The 23,632-nt window shown below is 43.0% G+C and overlaps 1 protein-coding gene across 6 annotated transcripts in view; it reads left to right on the top strand.

The window, feature by feature from the left end:
• Positions 1–538: 538 nt before the first annotated feature.
• The window catches only part of HDAC5 (histone deacetylase 5), a 962,367-nt gene continuing 939,273 nt past the window's right edge, over positions 539–23,632 (top strand). For 3 of the 6 annotated variants that reach the window (XM_069237855.1, XM_069237854.1, XM_069237859.1), the window contains exon 1: positions 569–702. The gene's annotated coding sequence lies outside the window, so the exon portion shown is untranslated. Of the gene's footprint in view, positions 703–23,632 lie in introns of all 6 variants that reach the window. The other 3 variants (XM_069237853.1, XM_069237857.1, XM_069237856.1) reach the window with 3 other exon arrangements.

The raw sequence follows: 23,632 nt of genomic DNA, 5'->3' as shown, positions 1-23,632 counted from the left end.
TTTACACGGATGTCCAAGGACCCCTCTGTGTCTGTTTTGTACTATTCAGCAGCAAATGCATAATAATGATTTCATGTTATTGCCTGAACACCCTGTTTAAGAAGAAATGGTTTTGCACGCGGATAGATTTTGGGAGGCCCCAGATGTGGTCCAAATATATTCACAAAAAATTAAAGGTGGACACGCCTGCTCAATATTTCTGTCCACCAGGCCGCTATCCTTGCAAAGGCCGGCTCTGATATATATATCCTTTCTACACATATAATTTTTAAGATATGATTTGGATGTGACAAATTTCACAATTAGCATCAACTGCAATTAAACTACGTGCCCCTATTCAAGATGGCCTCCTAGAACAGGCTTATTCGCGATAGTCTTTCTTTCTTTTCCTCACCTGTGGGTGCGCTATCCTTTTCCTTCTCTTTTTTTCCAAACGGCTTGCACTCTCGCTCTCTCTCACACACTGTTTCTCGCCGGTGGCCACGCCCCATTGTGAGAGGAGGCGGGGGCATTCTATTTTTGGCAAGCTGGGCCGGTCACGTGACGGCGAGTGACGTCACCGAATGTTGTTGTCGGTACGGGGTGCGGGGGGTGCAGTGGGAGTTACGGGGATGGAGGAGGAGCGGAGGTGGCCCGGGAGGGAGCGGCGCTGAGAACAGGGAGGCACGGCCAGGAGAACGGGCCCGGAGCGCGCTACAGCAGGTAAGGGAGGTACAGCAACCCGCCTTGAGAGGATGTTGGAAGGGTATGGCAGTTACGATACAGTAGGGAAGGAATCCCGAGCCTGGAAGATGGAAAGGTAGTGGGGTATAGGGAAGGCCTGCCGTTCTCCATCTGGGGTAGAGGAGGAAGAGATAAAAAACTGCTGGAAGAGGAGAGTGACTGGTCGAAGTGACGGGGAGAGGGCAGTGTGGTGGGGTGAGGTAGAAGTGAAGGCTGTTAAGGACATAGGCATGGACCAGGTGGGACGATGGGGAGCTGGTGGGTAGTGACAGTGTGCAAGCACAGCTAGAAAGGGGGAACAAGGAAGCTTATGGGGAGAGTGGCAATGGAGCAGACTTGCACTGTGTCGGGCAGAGTGTGGCGGGATTACTTTTGTCAGTGAATATGAAGAGAACAGTGTGAGACGGGGGAAGAGCAGAAAGCAATATGGGTGCATGAGGAGTGGCTGACAAACGGTGGGGCAGATATCTGGAAGAGAGTCAGTGACACGAGAGAACAGGTAAGAACTGTGACTTGGACCAGAGAGAGGACAACAAGGTAACAGTTATGATAGGAAGAGACTCGAGGGCTGGCAGTAAGTAGGGAAAGCCCTAGACGAGTGGCATCTGAAGAGAGTGACAGGACATATGACGAGAGAGGGTCCGACATGTTGCAGGGGCTGTGAATGGTGAGGAAAGTAGAGAGGGAAAGAGGAACTCTTATCGTTTAGAACTTATTCAATCGGGAATGGCAAAGGCCATGTAGAGGACAGATGCATGAAGGAATACGCACTGAGTTTATGTTCGGCAGGCCCCTCCTTCCCAAATACTTAATCTCCTCAATAGCTAATCACTGTATCAATATAGTTAATAATAATAATAGTGAACAAAACATTTCTGCCTTGTAAAGGGTTATTATGTCTTCTACTATTTAGACAGATCAATACGCCGTTAGTTTTAAAGCATATATAGTTTTGCACAGTATATCAGAAGAGCATGCGCTACAAATTGAACAACTTGCCTCTTTGTTTCTTTATTAGCCGATCGTAAAAAGAGTTCTTAAAGATTCTCTCACAGTCTTTCTGCAAGCGTAACCCATTTCACTCGGTTCCTATACTTACTGGCAAAGTGTGTCTATTATAGGTCATTTCCTGCTTTCAGAGTTTCTCTGCTGGCTTCTCGTGTTTATTGTTTCTGTTTTTAGGTGCTCTGGGATATTTGCATACACCTTTTATATGGTGCAACACTGCGAACTTAATTTAAGTCCAGGTTTCGGAAAAGGCTCCCATAAAAAGAACTTTTAAGTGACGAACACAAATAGTGATGGAAAATGAGTGAGAACTGATGAGAAAGGGCCTGTGAGAGGAGAATGCACGGTTGATGACGATAAGAGTAGCATGACAATGGGGTGTATACGGTAAAGAAAGAACCATTGAGCAAGGAGAAATAGGACAGATCCTGGGAAGGTACCTGGGGGTGGAGAAGGATAGAAAGTTAAGAAGAAAATGGAAAAAAAACGTATGGACTTTTGGTCATAGGGTTCATTTGGAGTCTCTTGTTAAATTCAGATCCGGAAGAAATGGCATTTGTGTCGCATTTCAGATTCCAATTTGGTTACACATTGCGCGTGGTCCTGGCGATTTTTTCTCTGCTTGAAATCCTGCAGGTATTAATTGGAAGATTTTCCTTGTGAAAACTATGTCGGGAAGGAGGATAGCGTTTTCTTTACTATTAGTTACATTCAAAATTACATGGCATTTCCCAAATTCTATCGCTGTACAGTAGTATTATCTTTCTCGATTGCTTTTACCTTATAATATTTTTTATCCAGGTACAATGGGGATGCTTAGGGACTCATTCTGATTACCGAGGTAATTGTAGACTCTGGCGCTGATAGTGTTTCTTCAATCTGAATCCGCGTTACACTTTGTATGTTAATTGCTTAGACAAATTATTTCAGGTAGTGCATTGAAGAATTTGTGTGTGTAAGGGGGGTGGTTTGCAAAAGGGGGACATTTCAGAATGATGGAAAATATATTTAGGATGTGGTCAATCTACTTCTGCATTCAGAATGGTGCAGTACTTTGGCTGGAGGGTGAGTGGAAGATACAGTAATGGAACTACTTTAGGGCATTTTCACCGCTCAATAGTCGGAATGAGAGCATTTATCTCCTCAGTGGGGAAAGTATTAAGGTGAGAAAGACCTAAGGTTACCATGCTTTGGAAGGCTGTGTTAAATGAGGTTGGGAGAAGCATGGCGATGGAGTGGAAGAGTAAGCAGGCTAGGTAAACTCGGTGGTTGAAAATCGTAAATGCATACGAGGCATTCTTTCGCATTTCATACTGTGTTTTTGTTTTATTCTTCTTGCCACTTTCCTTTTTTTTTAAACGTAAAACATACCACAGACAATAAATGTGGTTTCAATAGATCGTTGTCTGTCGATAGTTTAGTTCAGTTTGGCAACTCAAAGCTACTTAAAGGTTATGAAATAAATAGTGTATTGGACTAAGGGCAGGCTGATTTGGGGACCAGTTGATGCATTCAGTGTTGGATCTGTTGGGTCCAAGAGCAGACCTATGAGGCCCAGAAGTGAGTAACACTGAGAATGGCCATGGGCAAGAGTTGAAAGTTGCAATGGAGGATACCGTGTGGACTTACAGTAGAGTGAACAGTGAATGGAGAGGTGGAGTCTTCACATAAAGCTGAGGGAAGTTATGAATAGGAACGGGAAAAGTATAATTGAAAAGATTGACTGAATAAGCTTTCGCAAATCCACCGGTCAGGCCTCGATATGCTGGTAAAACAGTTAAATGTTTTCTTTATTACGATTGAAATTAAAATATCCTACCTAGTAAATGGCGATGGAGAAGCAGAACTAGATGCGAGGGAATTGTGCTGAAGAGCAGCAGTAGACTAGAGCACGAGTCAAAGACATTGGGATTGGAATAGAAAAAAAAGCGAAATCTGAGTGTTGGAGCAGTAAGCTAAAATACCAGCTGGATGCAGACCTTTACAGGTTTAAAGAGCATTGGCAAAGCCAATAGGTCTCATCTATGTTAGAACTATTGACTTTGCCAATGCCTTTTCGCCATGTTGTACAGCAGCGTGGCTACTGTTCAGCATAGCTAAATGTTAATGGCGTAGTGTAAAGGAGAGTGGCTCAGAGTAGTACGATTCGTGTGGAGTAGAGTGGACTGGCATAGAGTGAAATGGAGTGGTGTAGAGTAGTACAGTTGTAGGTGTAAGTAACTAAAGGGGCTGAAAGCAATATAAATAGGTAGTATGCCAGTGTTAATAGAAGGAAAGCACATCTCACGTCCAGAAATAATATCGAAAGGCTTATAGAAAAAATGTAATGCGTTGCAAAAAGACGAGGAAAAAAATGTACTTGGTTCATGCTCCAGTGAGGAGCTAACATAAGAAAGGAAGAAAAACCTACTGGAGTTAAGCAGTCGAAAGATTTTAAATGAATGTGACGATGGAAACAACCAATACTGTGCTGTGGGCGTATTGTACGTCCGCTGAATAGTAAACAATACGTCTCTCAGCACAGCACATGTGCTGTGTAGGTGAGACCTAAAAATAGAAGTGAAAATAGGATGAAGCACGAACATTGATGGAGTGAAAGAAAAGCATGAGACGAATGAAAGTGGGGGAATTACTTGTGACTGAAAGTGCTACCTATGTGTGCTGAAAAATGTGTGCCATACAAAAAATTACATACGGGGAATAAAGAAAAAGTTGCGTGGTAAGCAGGTGCAGTGGTGGGTGTGCTGTGTGTGGTTGGAATAGAAAATGTGTTCTTTACCTGTACGAAAAGGGTGGGTCTTTTGTTGGGACTCAGGAAGGAGATTGTACTGTAAGGACCCAAAAAATGGTGGGTATTGAGTGTATAAAATTACGATTGGCTATAGAAAACTGATTTGGGTATATAGGAAATAGCCAAGGCCACTGGAATTGTGCGACAGTGGAGGACCAAGTTATTGCAGCAGAGTTTACTAAATTATGTGGCAAGAAAAAGGCAAATTATGCAGCACATATTGTGATAGCATTAATTCACTATCTTATAATTTGTACATGTTAACGCTATCTGGACAAATGTTTCACACCATGAAAACCAATGTGACACCCAAATACAGCAGTAAGCAACAGACAGATGACCAGTATCAAACTTTTTGAAGGGCCTTCCACAGTGCAGCAATTCATGTTGCTGCATTTTAGTAGCTTTTGAACTGTTTGAGCTAGAAACAAGTTTTTTGTTAAAATATGCAGATTAAGCAGCTGTTGGATTATGTGACATATAGGGGAAATCCATAATTTATGGAAAAAGCAGCAGCCACAAAATGGAATAATTCCAGTGGCCCTGGAAATAGTAAATAACGTGAGTAAAATTTGATGTAATGCGAGGTGTAAAGATATGTGTGAATAGAGTAAATATGATTTTCAGACAGTGTTGGCAGGCACAAGGAGTGACAGAGAAAAGAAAACGTCTCTATCAGACTTGAATGAATGAGCTCATTAAGCACATTACTGCCATCTCTGTTGCTACTATATGGCTTTAGTGTGTCCGCAGTATACGTGCTAAAACAGATGAGGGGAAGTGTATCAAAAAATATTCCAAAATGCTACAAGCCTTAGAATACTAGTACACTCCCCTCAACCTGTGCCAGGCCAGCAACAATTATCGCGGTATAATAATCGTAAACATTCCAAGGATCCGCTCACTCACTAGCCGTGAGCCCAGCAACAACCAGCAAAGTTCACGTTGTTAACCATACCTTAATAGTAGGAACACAGCAAGTACAAAATACTTTCGACAAGCAAACCGCAATTCGCCCCAAATGCATTCCCAGTGCATATAAAAGGTCATAGAAACACATCCACGAAGAAACCTGCTAGTGTTGCTTAACCATGTACAACATTCAGTGCTTTAAATGGGCAGTTACTGAGTACCGGCACTTTTTTATTTTGAGAGGGAGAGTACCGGCACATCTCAAGAAAAACGTAATACTTTTAATTGGAGAGTACCAGCACTTCTCAGAAACAAGCCGGTACTCTGGCACAGAGTACCTGCACTTTAATTTTTCCATTTCAAGCACTGGCAACATTGATCTATTTTTCTGTTCCTATAAAATATATTAAGAAAGTTTTGTAATGTCACTTGCATGGCATTGGAGAACTGCTACTATAATCAAAAGATGAACATTATGTGTCTGCGTACAATGCTTTATGTACTTCTGATCTTTGTTTCGATGCAATAAAAATATAAGTTGAAACCACCATCACAATATCTCTTTCATCAGATCGCATCCACAGGGCTCAGGCCTGCTTACACTTCCTAATTTTATACCTTTGGAACAGTGGACGTAACTGCTTACGAGGATGAGTGTAAAATGACATAACAAAAGGAAGTGGGATAATGTTTCTCGACCACCTAGGACACAAGGACAGCGACCTATCTCCACCACAAATGTTTGATTTGGGGACCAACTCTTGGTTACTGTGGCTACTCGCAGTACTCCAGACATAATTTTAACTGGAGACATATTTTTTCCACTGGGCAGATATCATCAGTAAAAAATGACAAGGTCGTGCTCTTTGTTAAATTACTGTGTTTTAGCATGGGGTCTGGCTGATTATAGATCATAACATTTCTTAAGTCCCAGTATGCCTTTTCTAACCACATCTAAACTGACCTTTGTGTTTTTTTTTTTTTGGCAGAACTCCTCTAGATCAATGTTGACCAGGGCATTAAGGTGATCTTGTAACTTCATAATGCCTATTAATGTTGCTCCATATAAGGCAAGTTCCTCCTTGGACCAAATGCAGAACCAGTATTTTATTGGTGCCAATGCAATGTAATCTTAAATTTTTCCTATGTGTGGCTCTATTCTCGTGGCATCCGTTGGCGTTCCAGGGCCCAGATGCAACAGCTGTCTTAAAAAAATAACTTCTGTGATTTGTATTACTGCGGTCTTCTTGTACCTTTTAGACCATCGCACCATATCTACTTGCTTCTCTTGCTTTCATTTTATAGGCCAGTAGTGCCGTACTCACAGAGTGATTGCCAGTAGATTTTGAAAATCTTAACACTGCTCCAGCTTGCTGGGCAAGGGAAATATTGCTTTTGAATATCTGTCGGATCCACAAAAGCTTTCTATCCATGTGAATGCCCTGATAATCATATGTTGATACCTGATCCAAGTGTTTGTTGTAGACCTTGAAAGTAGCTTGCAACTTCTGTTTTTGATTGAGGATCATGTATTTGGCTTTCCCAGCGTTGATAGTCACTTTTCTCGTGGCAGAAACGGACTCCAACCCTTTCAGCAAACAGTGCATCGATAACTCTGTTCTGGCCAGCAGCACTGCATCATTGACAAACAGTGATATTAGTATAATTTCAGTGTTTAGTTTAGGCTCATCAAGGTTAAGATCCTTCAGGGTTTTGTCATCATTTATGTAGCAATTAAAGAGAGTTGGTGCAAGGACACAGCCTTGTTTAACACCTCGTTGGATCAGAATCTCAGTTGTTTATTCACCCCTGATACTATATCTAACCCTAGTGGTGTTGCCAGAATGCCATGCAACTAATAACTTCAAGATCTTTTCTGGGTCTCTCATCTCCTTCAGAGTTTGCCACAATATGGGAGAGTCAGCGCTTTCAAAGGCTGTTTGAAGATCGACATATATCAGGTACAGCAGAGATTTTTTTAAGCAAACATATTTTGAACGGATTATGTTTAGCCTAAAAACTTGATCAACTGTACTCTGCCCCCCCATGCCCCACGAAGCCTGCTTGCAATGGTGATATTAGGTCTCTTCTAGCCACTGATTCAGACGGGATAGCAACAATTTACTGAATATTTTACTCATACCATCAAGCAATGACATCGTCCGATAATTGGACAGGCACAATAATTTACTTTCTCCATGATGAGGGAATTTCTTCTAAGAACCAGATGTTATTGTAAGAATGGGTTAGGATTGGTAACCATAAAGCTTGGTGATTACTGTAGACATGTCTGGGGATTTTGCCTGGTCCCGCTTCCTTATGGGGTTATTGTACCAAAATAGCTTCAGCAACTTCCTTTTCACTAATTTCTTGCAGTTGATTCGCAGCCCAAAATTTGTCACAAATTGCAGGAGCTATCATTGTCGTGTCTAGGCCTGGAATATGCAGGTTGGAAGTTTTGTGCTCAATCTTTTTATTCTTTGGGTCCAAAAAGTCTTTTACTGACTGGACTGTCTCATTTAAGTAGGAATTGCCACCACCTATCGCCTGATGTTGTTCTAATGGGGTGTCAGATACTTGCCATAAAATATCACCACTGCCCTGGTACAAGGTAGTGAAATTGTCTACCAAGAGTTATGGATTAATAATCATCTCCAGATTTTTGGAGGGCCTTCACAGCCCCTTCTAATGAGTTCCCAGAATTGTTTTGAATTTCTTGAATCTATTGCTTCCAAGAGGTTTTCCCAAAGATTGCAGGTGTGGAGCTTCTTTTTATACCTCCACAAACATTTATATTGTTTCCTGCTATTGAGGAACAGTTGTTCATTAGTTTTGCTCAGATGTCGATTCTTTCGGGCCAGTGACAAAGCTTTTTTCAACTTTAGACATTCCTCATCTAACCAGCCTTGGTCCTCAGATATTACGTTTTTAGGGACAGTGCAGAGTCTGTTCTTCCTTTCTAAAGTAGTTTGTACTACCAGCTCTTTAAACCTTTGCAGCTGAAGCTATTGTGTCACTTCATAATACTAAGGCCATGGTATGTAATGCCATCCATTTGAGACTAGAGGTGTAAATGTATGAGTCAAACTTATCATCAGCCATTGCAATATTTTTCCCATTTGGTCTTAAAGCAATTGTAGGGCGGCTTACTGTTTGGGTGGAGTTTAGTAGAAAGGGCCTGAATTTGAGTGCACCAATACCAGAAGAAGTGGATCATGATCACGAAAATAATCCTATGAAGCACTTTCATGTTCATGATTAGATGCCATGCTTCAATATTTATCGCCAAATGGTCTATTATGCTTTGCCTGCCATTGACTCAGAATGTTGATTTAAAAACATTGTCTGATTTGGTTCTCCAGTTCAGTGTGCGCATTCCACCTTCGTTTAAGGCTTTGAAGATCAATTTTCCTTTCTTAGTACTACCAAGCGCTCTAACGGGGGGGGGGTGATGGTATATTCCAAGTGCTATCTTAATCAATTATTGATTCCTTCCACATTATGGGATGTGGCTTGGCGCTGAAGTCACCACAAATCAACACACAGTTCTTGCAAGACTGAAAAGATTCTCTCAGCGCAATGTCAGTTGATGGCTTTGGCCCTACTTCCAATCTTTTACTCAAAAGTTGCTCTTTAAAGAGTAGGATATCTGATTTAACTTGAGCTCCCCCACCCGACGGAAAGTAAACATTCAACAAGGTCATTGCCATTTATCTGGTAACTTTTTACTAAGCTACCATTCAGGACAGCTTGTAAAACTTGAGTCTCTGGATCCACAACAGTTTGCGACATGGATTGAGATTGCTCTATTACATTTGACTGCAATGATGAATGTTTAGATTTTTTTTAACAGTGCCTACTTTGCTTTTAGTTTTTTCCCACTGACTTTAATGTTTCCTTTAATATTGATCCTCTTTTTTTAATGCCTTCCTTCCATGAGGAGAACGTGTATCAGCATGGGACAGGCTTAACTCCTCTATCGTATCTCCAGTGCAAGCCGCAGCGTCTGTGTGGGCCTCTGGTTTTTGCCCAACTGATGGTGACTGAGGGTTCTCTAATGATAGGTTCCGGTCTTGTCAGATTTTTAAGATTAGACCTACAGTTTTAAATGATATCATTGATGACCCTTGGGACTTCCAACAATTTCTCCAAAAAGGGTGCACAACATTGGCTTACTTTTGGTTCTTGGATAAATTGCTGCCTTAGGTTTTCCTTTACTGCTCCCTCCACCAGGACCATCCTATGGTCTATTGTCATTATCAAGGGTATGAATTGCATTGCAAATTATAGTTGGCTATCAATTTTTGAGGATTGCAACATGAGCACATTTGCGATTGAATCCAGTGTTGTATTCATAACCTTCATGATGCTAAGTATAGGTTGATCTAGAGGATAATCATTCTCATTTAGGACCCGGTCCATGAGTTGGCCCTTACCTTGGTTCCCCAGCTCACCTTTTGCATAATTTTGGTGATTGTCGTCCAAAAAAATGTAAATCATCTGATGTTATACTATTCATTTGAGGGTGAGTCCTATTGATGCTGAAGTTGCCTAGTGAAGAGAGCCCTAGACTGAGTGAGTCCAAGCCCTGTGCGTCCAGTATATAACAATCCTTTCCAGCTGAGGGAGCGGAAGATGACCCTGACTGCAATGTTTGCATGCTGAGTGCTCCAATTTATTGTCTGCTATATTTCGGACAGCAACTGGGTCGTTGGTTATGGCTTGGCCTGAAGTCAGCATGGTAGAGAACTTTTCAACACACGCCTTCACAATAAAGTCCATGATGGAATTTTGGGGCTCAGGTCTACTATTTTCCAATCCCAGGATGTGATTGAAGTTATCGTTGGAGAGGGACAATGCTCCAGTTTCTTTGCCGTGGGCTGCCTGATTCCAAAACCCTCATTAAAGGTTGTATTCCCTGCTGATGTTAATTCTCTTTGCGATGCATTAGACTCCAAGATGCAGACTTTTGTGTCTAATGATGGTAAGGATGTTCTAGGCTGCTGGATGTCACAAAACCCTACATGGGTTATTCACGGCCTATGCGCTCCCTGTTCCTCCTGCTGCTGGTCAAGAAAGGGTGAAGTCAACAGCACAAAAGGCGAATCAATGTTGGTATTACTACAATTATAGTAGTTCCTTATAGTGTTAACTGGGCCAGTGTTCTTGGGAGTTGGAAGAACTTGCGCCTTTTGTTGTGGTTTTGGGAAAATTCTATGTTGACTTTTTGTAGAGATAAGGGTGATACCTTTTGAGGTTCCTTTGGGATTTCCTTCTTGTTTCATAACGGAGCACTTCAGCGATCTCTCCGTGTCTTGGTGTTCAAATATGGGTGTCTACTGGTCACAATAGAAAGACACTAATATGAATAATATCCGTTCATACGCAGTGTCTCAGGCGATCTAATTCTAGACAAAGAGATGTGTAAACAGAAGTGTAATTTTGACGTATGAAGATTCGTTAGGAGTGCATAAGTAGGTCATAGTAGAACACCATGGTGTTTGTAACTAATTTGGGGGGTTGAGTTGGGAATTCAGCAGATAGGTGACTAGCGAAATATGCTGTGATGTAGAATGGCAGGGAGCATTCAGGAGGGATGGGCTTGTAAAATAATTGAGTGGGGAGGTGAAAAGTGAGCAAAAATAGAGTTGGGTGGCAGAAGCAACTATGGACATGGGATAGTTTAGAATAGAACCTGATCTTTTGAATTGAGCAAAATGTGCGCTGTGTGAGAAGAATAAGTGAAAGCAGCCGCGTTTAGTGGTTTTGGAAACCCAAGTGTTGTAGCAATGTACATGAAATTCATCACAACCTAGTAAAACAAAGAAATGTGGAGTTTAATTTAGTCAACAAAACAAGAATAGCAAATAGTGACCCCTGAAACATAACAGGTTCTCGTTTGACGCTGATAGTGTGGTCATAACAGGCATAGACCCAATTTCCATGGGGTGATATTAGCGAACGCCTGCCTTTGCTCATGCTTCAGTCTTTGTGAGTGGCAAAGGAAAGATACCCAAAATAAAGCTGTGCTTGTAAGGTGTAGAAGGAGACTCAAACTCTATGGGAAGGGTTTAGGTAGAGCCAGCAGGTGTGGGGGCCAAAGCTTGGTTATTTCAGTTTCTTGTTTCCTTGCATGGTAAATGGTGTGACAGCGCATCACTTGCTATCAGTCCTACTAAACTGTCCATTTTAGAGAGCTGTAGTTAGCGTACTGCATTTCGTAATTATTACATAACTATACCATGTCATAACTTTATTCAAGTATGACACTGTCTGTAAACGTAGGTTTGCATTTTCTTTCCTCATGGTGTGGCGACCTTTATGGAAAGATGACAGGGGATCCCATTCTATACTTAGATACTTCTACTGTTTCATTGAGGACAATAAGTTTCTTATGAGGGTAGAATTAGAACATGTAATTGTCTACAAATTGTATATTTAGTTGTCTTATTGAGAGTCCTCTACCTAGAACGGTGTGAATCGAGTTGCCAGTTAATTTTGTGTTTTCTGTATGTGCTTTGTGTTTTATTACCACGAAGAGTTGTTAAGCAACTCTGAAAATGTTGATTTTGGGGGGAAAAGGTGCACTTGTGCTTGAGATGGGCATGGAGTTTGCTCATCCTTCGATGATACCGATGTCGTATAAGGTCTGTGTTTCAGGAGTGAAAGCAAGGGCTGATGTTTGCACAGTGACCTTGAGGGGAACTTCTCTTCCAAGAAGCTGCAGCCAGCAGCTAATTGTGATGCACGTCCAGATACTGGAGTTGGCACAGTGAGTGTGTCTGACTGTACTCTTCCAAACGCATAGATTAACCGTGAGGTGGGTGTTGTAGTCTTTTGCTATAGTGCTTCCAGTACCCAGATAGCAGGCTATGCACTGTTGAGCCTTTAGTGAACCTCCTGTTCACAGATCTTGGTATAATCTATGCCACCAGCACACTCTGTTTGGATGTCAGTGAGTCCCCTACTACGTCCTCAGTCTATCGGCTGACTGGCTGTAGTCAATAACTGGCTGCTGTCCAGCCTCTCAAAGTCATCTCGCAGAAGAAATGTCTCCTGCAGACTAAAACCTAATTAGTATCGAAGAACACAAATCTCTGTGCTATTTCTGTTTAAGGGTTGTTAACGGCCTGCTCCTTCCAGAGGCAGCATCTAGGAATGTGCATTTAGTCACTACAAGTGTCTTTCTGGTCCATGTTTCATAGGTGTAAAATCTGGACTTCAAAATTATTCTCATCACGTTCCTCATACACCAGGTAAATGCTGTAGCCACTGTTTATTATTATTATTATATGCTTTAGATTCTTTGCGGTATAGTCAGTTGCGTAACTCCCCGGAGACGGTGATATAGTTACTTCATAACAGGAGCCTCTTTGAACTATCTTAACTCCCGTCTGCCTGAATTTGGTTTCATATGTGTTGAAGAAACATCAAATTGTTTAACTTTCGGCTGCTAGCTAACTTGATTTTCTTTGGTAGGAGGATTAAGTGGCTTCCACTTTGCTTTAATTCATGCATTTACCCTGTGGTCATGACTACACCCATGTCTAAAGTTTTGAACATGGCCCATTGTGCAATCTGTAGTACTAGTTTGTTATTTTTGAAATGTGAACTGTGCCTCCATAAAGATACAAGACTTCTGTGCCGAACGAGACAGGGTTTTAATCATAATAAATTGCTTTTAGTTTAGCATTGCATGTAGCGCTTCTTTTTCTAAGTGCCATAAATAGCAATTATCATTATTACTCAGGTCAATAATACTCAATTTACCAAAACCGGAAGGATAGAAGGCTTAGTTAGTGTTTGCCATGATTTTAACTAGTAAACTACAGATTACTGATTATTTTGGGAGAGTGATTAGCTCGCTTAACCACCCTACGTTTAGGTTTATGGAATAGGCTAGGGTGAAGAATGTATCGTTCTTGTCCTCGGCTTGTTGGCTAACTTTCTCTATCTTCGAGTTTTATGTCTAATGTGCCTCCATTTCAGAAATACTGATAGTCTTTGCTAATTTTGTGTGTGCCTTTGGGTTTTGATGTTGCTGCATGTTGCAAATGTCTCATTTTAAAATGAATAGATGATACCTTCCATAACATTTGGCTCCAGGATTGTTGGATCTCCTTTTCTCCTAGGGAGCCCTTTTAATGAAAATGTGTTAATTCTACTGCACATCACGCGTCAAAATGTTTACCTGTTCATGGGCACCGAGTATTGTTTCACATGGGTTTACTGTGTCTACATTTCTCCTCAAATTTACATTGTTAAGTTTTCGGAGGAGTTCAGAATTCTGCAGCCCAACTGCCTTCAAGCCCTGCAAGTATGAAATAAATGTCAACTCAGACTCTTTTAATACAGGTAGACAATATACCTTAACATACAAGGTGACAAAAGAAAAAACTACCCTTAAAAAATCTAATAGATCCTGTTTTGGTTGGAAATTAGGTATGGAAAGAAGGAAGTACTTAAAGTTTGTATGTTTTATTGAAAAACCAATATATTTAAAATATACATGCAGAAATATAAATTATAAAAGGCGAAAATGTATTTAGGGAACATTAGACTTTTTTTTAAACAAATGACTGATCTTTTAAATACTATCATTTAAAGTGCATGTCTTGAATAGAAGGATAGGTCTGGAGAGAAGCCTTCGCTTTTCTAATTCCATTCCTTGATTATTGTCACATTTTATGAAGACCCGCAACTATGAGTGTTTTCTTAGTAGGTTCTTCCTCCAGTCTCTGTTTCTGTTCCATCTACAATATGTTGCTACTTAGAAGAGGGACACATTTCAGTTAGGATACTCTAAATCCCTCTCACTTTTGTCTATCATACCCCGGCCCTTCTCTCCATCTGTCCGTCCCACTTCTCAGATGCATTTTGTATGGTGTCTCTTATGGTGCAGTGTAGTGGGTTTATAATGTAGACTGCAGTGTGTGGTGCTTAGTATATTTAGCAAGTGGTGCAGAAAGTCTCTATGATGTAGTATAGCATGATGAGTTAGCGACAGTATGGTGAATGTGTGCTTCTAGCAGTGTAGTACAATGCATTTGGTCAATGTCCCTAATGTGTAGCTGCAATATGCAGTTCAAAGTGATGAACTACAGTCATAAGGATGCAGGTGGATGTGCTAGTGACATGTATCTGGTTATTATCCCTTCATCCCAGTGTGTTGTTAGTAGTTGTATGATGCAGTGCGATTGTCCTTAGGGTTCAGCATTTTGGACCAAGTTTTTCAGAGGCCAGCTATATACCAGGAAAGTGTCCCAGGTATGCAGTGCATTGTGCTGAATAAGTTTCCTTTAAAAAAAATGTTTTTATTGATTTCTCCCCCCCAACTATAAATATTGAACTTCTTGTTTTTCCTTCAGCTCATTATGTACCCGAGTAGACTCAAATTACATGCAGTTGTATCACATGACATCATTTTTTTAAATAAATCTGTTTATTAAAGTTTTGTAACATTATATCATACACATGAATTATCAACATTTTGACACAGTGCGTTGTATAGCATCATTAGCGCTGACCACTATTCAACGGAAATATAACACAATATTGCATTGCAGTTTACGATGTAACCTACAAAACGTTCATAGAGTTAGCTCTACTTCTGAACCATCTATACATTGCGTTCAGTAATGTTCACCCGTTCAAAATACTCTACTAATATTATCTTCATTTGCCTCTGTGGCTTTGGTAGATGGTAATCTGCATATCATCGATTGGTGAGCACATTATTGGGCAACACTCATTAGTATACCGTTATTCCCATCTTAGAGTTATGGTTCAAGTGTCGTTGTTAAGAAAGTAGATGTTATTAACTCTATATGAACCAAACAAGTAAGCTAGTAACAACTGCTGGTTGCGGTCATCTATACTATTATTTCCCACACATTTGTTTCCCGATCAGGCTGAGGGGCAATTTGCGTCAATTCAACATGTCAGCAGAGGGTTTGGGACGGGCGCCAGGTTCGTTAGATTATGCCTTTTTGTCTTCTAGCAGTGTATCAGAACTCGCCAATTCCCACACTTAATCTCCCAACGCAGCACATCATTCCTTTAACAGACACTCAATCGGACTGATCCAAGCTTCCTACTTCTAGGTCCCCTCCCACGCTCCGTAAACGTGTCAACAGCTCATCCCAGCCGGTTGATAACGGAAATTGGCGTAGTCCCAGTATCTCCTCCCTCCTCAGCTCTGCTCCCGCCCACACCTCGAGGGAGTGTCTCCAGGCCCGTGCCGGCAGGGGGTCCGGCGACTTCCACCTACGAGTCACCAGCCGCTTCACCACGATGAGTCCCAGGTCCGTGAAGCGCACCTCCGCTCTGTGCCGCTTACTTCTAGGGAATAGCCCCAGTATGCACGCCTCCCAAGTAAAGGGGATCTGTCGATCCGTGCAATCAAATAGGCTATCAATAACCGCCCTCCAGTAGGCGCACAAGCTAGGACAGGACCATTCCATATGCAACAAGTCCGCGCCAATCTCACGACATCGTGGACAAGCCGCGTCCCGGCGGGCAAAGTATTTATTCACTCAGGCTGGCATAAGGTAGGCCCTGTGCACCAAGTAGTACTGTAGTAGGCGAAATCTGGAATTATGGGGTATGTTGAGGTGGCCGGAGAGGGCTGACCTCCACTGCGCTTCCGCCATTGGCCCGCCCACGTCCACCTCCCACACTGCGCGCAGCGCCCCGCACTCCAGAGCAGTGTGAGTTGGCAACGCATCCGCAAACCAACTAATCAAGCGGCGTCCCTGGCCCATCACCTGCAAATATTGAATCAATAATTTGGTGGGAGGAGCTATTGAGATGTCCCCCCACCCAACCTTCAAGGCCTGCAACAAGGAGTTGTATAGTAGGAACTGGCCGGGTGGCAGCCCCAGTTCTTGAAGCCTAGCGAACGGGAGCAGCTGACCTTCTTCATAAAGACCGCCCAACGTGTACAGTTCCACTTCGTGCCACGCACGCAGTTCCGAGTCTGACGTGACCCTGGGACCCCATGGTGTGCCAGACAATGCCAAGGCCGGTGCGAATGCGACCGCCGGTCCCGTGAGTCGGAGGGATCTGCGGAAGCATCTATGGGCCACCCTTAGGAACAACTGTCGTGGAGTCGGCGCACGCGTAAGCGGGTGGAACAGATGTTGAATCTGCTGTAGTGACCTGGGTGCTCCCTCCGATGCTGTGTCAGCAAGTTGGGTATCCGCCAGCCACCTGGATATCCACTGAAGCTGGGTCGCCAAGTAGTAGGGTTCCAGATTAGGGACTGCCAGGCCACCCCTGTCTGGCGGCAGGTACATCTTCTTTAAGGCAACTCTACATCGGCAACCGTTCCAGATACAGTCTCTCCGCCCCATCTACAGGGCCCTAAAGAACCCAGGGGGAACATAGTGTGGGAGGTTGGAGAAGAAATACAAGAGGCGCAGCAGGACCACCATCTTCAGGAGTGCTATTCTTCCCGCTACCGATAGTGGTAGCGTCCTCCAAAACAGCATTTGTGACCTGACCGAAGACACCGCCTTTGTGAGGTTGCCCTCAAGTAAATCCTCCCCACGATGGTAGACTCGAATGCCCAGATACCGAAACGTGAATGGCTGCCATGGAACAGGGATCCTGGCCAGACTAATCACGGGGTCGAAGGGAAAGAGGCACGATTTAGACCAGTTGACCCTGAGGCCGGATATCGTCGCAAAGCGCTGCAGGAGCAGCCCAACTTCCGGCGGGATCCGCGTGACGCCGCTAAAGTATAGAAGGAGATCGTCGGCATACAGCAACACTATGTGCAGACCGTCCCCAAGAGGGATAACCCAGTCAGTCCCCTTTCTGCGGAGGGTCACCGCCAGGGGCTCCATGGCGAGTGAAAACCATAAAGGCGAAAGAGGACAGCCCTGCCTCGTGCCTCTGCACACACAGATCGGCTCCGATATCACCGGCCCCATCTTCACCCTCAGACCTGCGGTTTGGTGTGTAACAGTTTAACCAGGCGAATAAAGGACGGTCCCATACCAAACTGACGCAGCACTCTGAATAGGTAAGGCCACTCCAGGGAGTCAAAGGCTTTCTCCAAACCTAGGCCAAGGCAGCCCGCCCGCGGCCAGTTTCGCACTGCATGACCCGGAACAATCTATCACATGACATAATTTATACATTCATGGGTGTGGAATTTAATAAAATATCTACTTGTCCACGGGACAGGTTGCTTCTTAAATCTACTTGTCCTGTACACAAATCTACTTGCTCCTTTGGTGCCACGTAGTGCAACAACAAATTATGGCAGCAGCCTCATTATGTAAGAGCTCTGATAATAGCATCTCTGATTATGCGAGGGCTACTACTATAGTAGGGCATACTTGCAATTTCAATCCCTACTATAGCAATTTCCTTATTTTGCCACCTTTCCGCATATCTACATACTGGGGCTGGAGGAAGCATTAAGCAATAGTTCCAGGGCTGGAATGCCTTTGAGTCTGCACACCTACTAACTTGCATGTTTTAAGGATTTTCAACAGCTCTCCTCTAATCTTTTCCCATAATGAAAAAGGTTGGAAATTTACTCCTGACAGTGGCAGAAGTAGAAGTTATTTCAGAGTTGGGGAAAAAAGTGGTTGGAGGGAAAGTGAACTTCTAAACGCCAAATAGATTTTCACATGAGCAAATCTACACATGCATGTTTGCTTGTGCTAAAATACAGCTCACAAATATTTTCTAGGAGTACGATTTTCTGGTCTACTTCTACAAGTGCTTGTGAATTCAAAGACATATACCATGGGTGAACTTTTGTGACTTTCTTTAGGAATTAGGTCCCTAATTAGGTCTGGTGTTAACAAAGACATTTCGTTTTCATTAAACTTCTATTTTCTATTGGCTGGCTTTACTGTGAGTGATCGCATTCTGCTCTTCCACAAGGAGCATTTTGGCACACAAAGTGCCAGGAACTACTGTGGCAATCAGTGGTGTAATGAAACTGGGGGGTGGCCCCCTGCAAAGAACATGGAGGCCTCCCCCCCCAGACTCTGGGCAAGTGTTGTGTTGAAGGGCCGCCCCTGGAGGGGGGCTGTTGGGCGTTTGTTACGCCACTGGTGGCAATGTGAGCTTTCTGAGACCAAAAACATTTTTTTCTCTTTGCCAGTGTTTGCTACAATGGCGAGGGTCTAGCAGCTCCCACAACAATAAAGTGTTATAAAAACCTTGTCAAAACAAGACACACAGTGACCAAACAAATAGACTCAAAAAACGTTGGATCAGTTGGCTTTGCCAGTGTTTGTTTATCTTCATGCTTCGGCACACTCACATGATTTGAGATATGTGGAGGCGCGTTGCGTCAGGTTAATACAGTAGTACCCGGGTCGTGCTCTCCTCACTTAAGTGGCCGGGAATGGTGTCCGAGATGAAGCTCGGTTCCCTACCCTGCACCGCCGGAAGAAATACTGGTGCGGGCGAGGATGCGGAGAGACAGGGATCGAAGAAGGGCTCCTTTGGTGGAATCTGGCCCCCAGGCTCGCCGGGTTAGGTGAGCTGTGGGCAAAGAGGGGGGTTCCCACTGAAGGGTTAGCCGCCAATGAGAACTGGGCAGCTTCCCTGATGTAGGCGGAGTTGGTTTGCTGTGTGGCGCTGGCAGGCTCTGGGGCATGGCTACTTCTCCGGAAGCCACTACAGGACCCATGTTGTTGTCCCTGAAGTCTCCTGGGAGCAGGCACCTGGCACAGTGGTGTTCAGTCCTTTGGGAGGGGAGGGGGGCGCAGAACGCATACAGCAACCTTGTCCGCAGGGGAGGGCCACAATGCAAAAAGGGGTTTCCACCGAGTGCAGTGGGGCAGTGAAACAGCAACAAATGGGCCAAGTGTGCCAATCGAGGGGCAAATCTCAACGGTCCCCAATGTCAGGTGGTCAAAGTTCGCCGGTTACAGTTCTTGGGAAGGCAGGGCATGCCAGCTAGGCCCTGGAGACAATCTGGTGTTGCGCTAATAGTCAAATATACCAGATAGAGGTCAGCAGGCAACAAGACAACTCATCAAACAGGGCAGCAGTGCCTAGGAACAATCAGCACAGCGCAGTGGCAATCCTCTTGGCGCAGCAGTCTTTACCCCAGGCAGAGTTTCTGCAGAGTCCAGAAGTAATCTGCTGGGTGGGCAAGGAGATCCACTACTTATACAGAAAAGTGCCTTTCATGTTGGGGATATCTACAAAACAATTCTTGTGAAGTGCACTGGTTCCTCTCTCAAGTCATTCCCAGCTCCAGACAGCCAGTGGGAGGTAATCAGCCCGTTTGTGTCGACCCCAGCTCTTGCCCTTTGAGATGTAAGTCTCTGACTTCCCACTCCTTTCCCCAGGGTGACCCATCAGCATGCAAAGTAATACAGATATGGCTGATTTCCTGTGTTGTGGGTGCCTGAAGGGAATGCACAAGTGAAACCGTCACCCAACTGTGAACCAGACGTGTAATGGAGGGGGGCTGTAGGCTCACAGGACAGTGAGTGCAGAGAAATGTCCACTTTCTAAAAGTGGTATTTCTAAATCAGTAGTAATAAATCTGACCTTACTAGTAAAGAGGATTTATTATTACCATTCCAGTCCAACTAAACATGACTCAGCCATTTCTCTCAGATCAGGAATAACAACGTAAAGGTTTTTTATAAGGGACTCCTAATGCGGTCCTATGAGAGGGATAGGCCTCACAGTGATGAAAAACCACTTGAGGGGGTTTTCATTACCATGGCATGGAAACTGGAAAGTATATGTCCTGCCTTTTTACTTACATGGCACCCTGCTCAATGGGCTCTCCAGGGCCTGCTTGAGGGGTGACTTAGATGTAATAAAGGGGAAATATAGGGCTTGGCAAGAGGTTTTAAATAATGCCAGGGCGGGGTGGCAGTGGAGTTGCATACACAGGCTCTGCAGTGGCAGGACTGAGCCATGTTTACAGGGCTACTTACGTGGGTGGCACAATCAGTGCTGCAGGCCCACTAGGTGTATTTAAATTTTCAGGTCCTGGACTTATAACATACCACTCTACAAGGGACTTACAGGTAAATTAAATATGCCAATTGTGGATACACCAATGTTACCATGTTTTTAAGGGAAAAAGCACATGCACTTTAGCACTGGTTAGCAGTAGTAACGTGCTCAGAGCCCTAAGGCCAACAAAAAGATACAGCACCAAAACATGAGTCAAAGGCAAAAAGTCTGGGGGTAAAACCACCCTAAGGATGCCAGGTCTAACAATTACTGTAGGAAATCTGTCTTTTCTGTCTGGTCACCCCAGATTATTCACCTTTTTTGCACTCTATATTTTTGCTTGTGTTTGAACTTTGTGCACTTAAACCCTGCTAGCCAGTGGAAAAGTGTCTGTGCTCCCCCTTTAAACATGGTTGAATTGACATATTCCTAATTTGTATATTTATCTTGAATAAAACTACCTAGTATATGGTATAAAATGTACCCTGGGCCTGTAAGTTAAATGTCATTACTGACTGCAGGCCTATCATTGTAGAGGACTATGGCAGATTAAACATTGCAATTCAACTTGCCAAAATAAATCCTTTGACGGGTCAAAACCTCTATTTTAAATAAGTCACTGATATGTAGGCTTTGAAGTCCACAAGGCAAGGCGCAAACTATTTAAAAGTAGGACATCTAGAAATATAATGTTCATATGTCCTTACAGTGGTTAACCCTCCTACCCCCAGCAAGTTTTCCCTGTGGCAGACCTAGTTGTCCTATTTGAAAACCAGAGTAAAGATTGAAATCGTAATAGTGTATCTCAGGAATGGAACTAGCTAGGAAAATAATTGAACAACTATTTTTATTAGTTATTAAAAACATAATTCAGTGGTGGATTTTGGTGTTATATGTGGAGGGACACTAGAATTGACATAAAGTACCCCCCTCCCCACACACACCCAACCATCACAGCCTGGGTTAAGTGTGAGTGAAGACTTTCCACCACCTTGAAAATTCCCAAAGTGGATGGGGTTGATCTTGAACGTTTACCCCTCTGGTTAGGACCTGCTCAGGTGTCATTCACAACCAGTAACTTTGTGCCCAGCATATATGTGACCTCTCCAGCCACCCACTTCAGAATACTGCAAGACTTGAGAAAGAACAGGCGACTAGACCTGCCTCAGACATGTGACCTCAGAGAAGCCTAGAAGGACAGGGCCTGCTCCCCCTGGTACTCGGGAAAAATAATAGGTCTTGAAGGGTCAATTGGGTATGTGGCTATAGTGAGACAACAAGCTACAAGAAGCCTTTCCTGCAACTGGCCAGCTGACCAGTAGCAGCTGGAACTGGGCTGGACCCTGCTCTTGGCCTCTCTCTGACACCTTACGAGGTAGTGCTTTCCCTGAGGTATTAGGGGGGCGTTACAGGTGTACTCCTGTGGTGGATTAGAGCTGAATGGACTAGGTAGGTAAAATCTTTGACCATTACGACCATGGTTGGTGTATCAGACTCGAGCTCCATCGTGGTCAGCCTAAAAGTGCACCTAGGTCCTAGTCTACTGAGACCATTGACTTTCAATGGCACTTTATGCTTCTTGATGCTGGTTCTACTTAAAACTTTAAAAATTCATATCTCCAGTTCTCCTTATTGGATTTTTATCATTTTGTTTGTTACTTTTTACAGTACTTTTCAAATTCAATTTGGCATTTGTATTGTTTTAGTATTGCATAAATACTTTACACATTGCCCTAACTTAAGGCTGTCTGGTTTGTGTCATAGTTACCAGGGGGTAGAGCTCAGGTTAATTTAGTGACTCTGAGGGTTTACCTGACAAGGGTTGCGAATATTCCTTGAGGTGGGTAGTCGTTAACCCCAAATAATAATCCAGTTTCTTATAAAAACCATATAAAGGGTGGTGATCCCTACATTCTACGTTGCATGTACATAAGCAACATGTAAGGTTTTTAATTTGCTGCCTCTGTTTCCCACCTACCATTATATACAATGATTTAATAAATACAGATAATCATTGTCCTATAAATCTCTTCCACCCAAAAGGCACAGACTCGTAGAATAAACTAGTGTCTGATAGACTCTAATGTATCCTACAAGGTTTGTTTGGTAAATATAATGGGTTGTATGGTTTAAAGGTAGGTCTATGAGTTAGATGTTTCGATTTTTTTTTTCTTTTGTCTATAATTTAGATGTTTTATTTATATATTTTTCTATTGCAGGTGTTAAATAATGTTGTCATTGTCTTATTACATTTCCTTTAACATAGTGTTCAAACTGTTGTTGGTTTATTTTGTTGTTTACCTTGTTCGGTAAAGGATCACTTTCTGTCCTAATGTTAAGTATATTTTGAGTTGTTTGTATGACATGCTCCAAAAATGGACTGATTTTGCTGCAGAACCAGAACTTGTGGATCATGTCAGCTTGGTTCACCCAACATCTGAGGCACTCCTTGAATATTTTCTAGAGGTTAAATAAGTGTGATTTAAGATAACGTGCTGAATTAGTTTGAATCTGAAAATCCTTGATAATATTTTTGTATAATTAATTTTTTCCCCATTTTTGGTCCGTCATCTTGTTTGCCATGTGTATCGCCCATCTTGGATTTATGGGCTGTACCTTATTCCAATATTGTTTCTAGAACTGTAAGAGTGGAGTAGGGTCCTTCCTGGTATGACCAGCAGGTCCCAATTGCTTTGATTAATGCATTAAGTAGTATGAATTGCCCTGTTGGAATGGGATATTCTTGTTGCAGGCTTTGAAATGTGTACAGTTCTTCACCAACAAATATTGTGGATTAGTATGATGGTGGATTGATATCCTTACAATGCAGTTAGTTATGTTGGGTCAGTGTCCCTAGCATGCAGTGGACTAATGGGGGATAAATACTCCTACAATGCTTGTTGTACGTGCATTACGCTAGGTGATAGAGCAAAAGTTTTACTAAGCCATATCCTAATACCTGCTGAATACATATGCGTATATAGGAAAAGAGACTGAAATTAATGTGAAAATGAACGAGCAATTTTACAAAACTAAACACTTCTTCAAACTAGGGACAGAGGCAGTGATCTGAAAGCATGTCGTAAAAGTTGTGTCTAGCATCTGAGACACATGGTTGCCTCTGGTGATTTCTAAAGAGTGGTGTTGTTAGGGGGCATTGTATAAATGTGTAGCTAATGCCTAGGTACTACTACATGTTTGAGTCTCCAGATTGTTTACAGAGCTTGTGCGTAAAGCATTCAGAAT

This window comes from Pleurodeles waltl, chromosome 6, assembly GCF_031143425.1.
Source record: "Pleurodeles waltl isolate 20211129_DDA chromosome 6, aPleWal1.hap1.20221129, whole genome shotgun sequence".
Classification (NCBI taxonomy): Eukaryota; Metazoa; Chordata; class Amphibia; order Caudata; family Salamandridae; genus Pleurodeles; species Pleurodeles waltl.
This window is presented reverse-complemented; position numbering and strand designations above follow the sequence as displayed.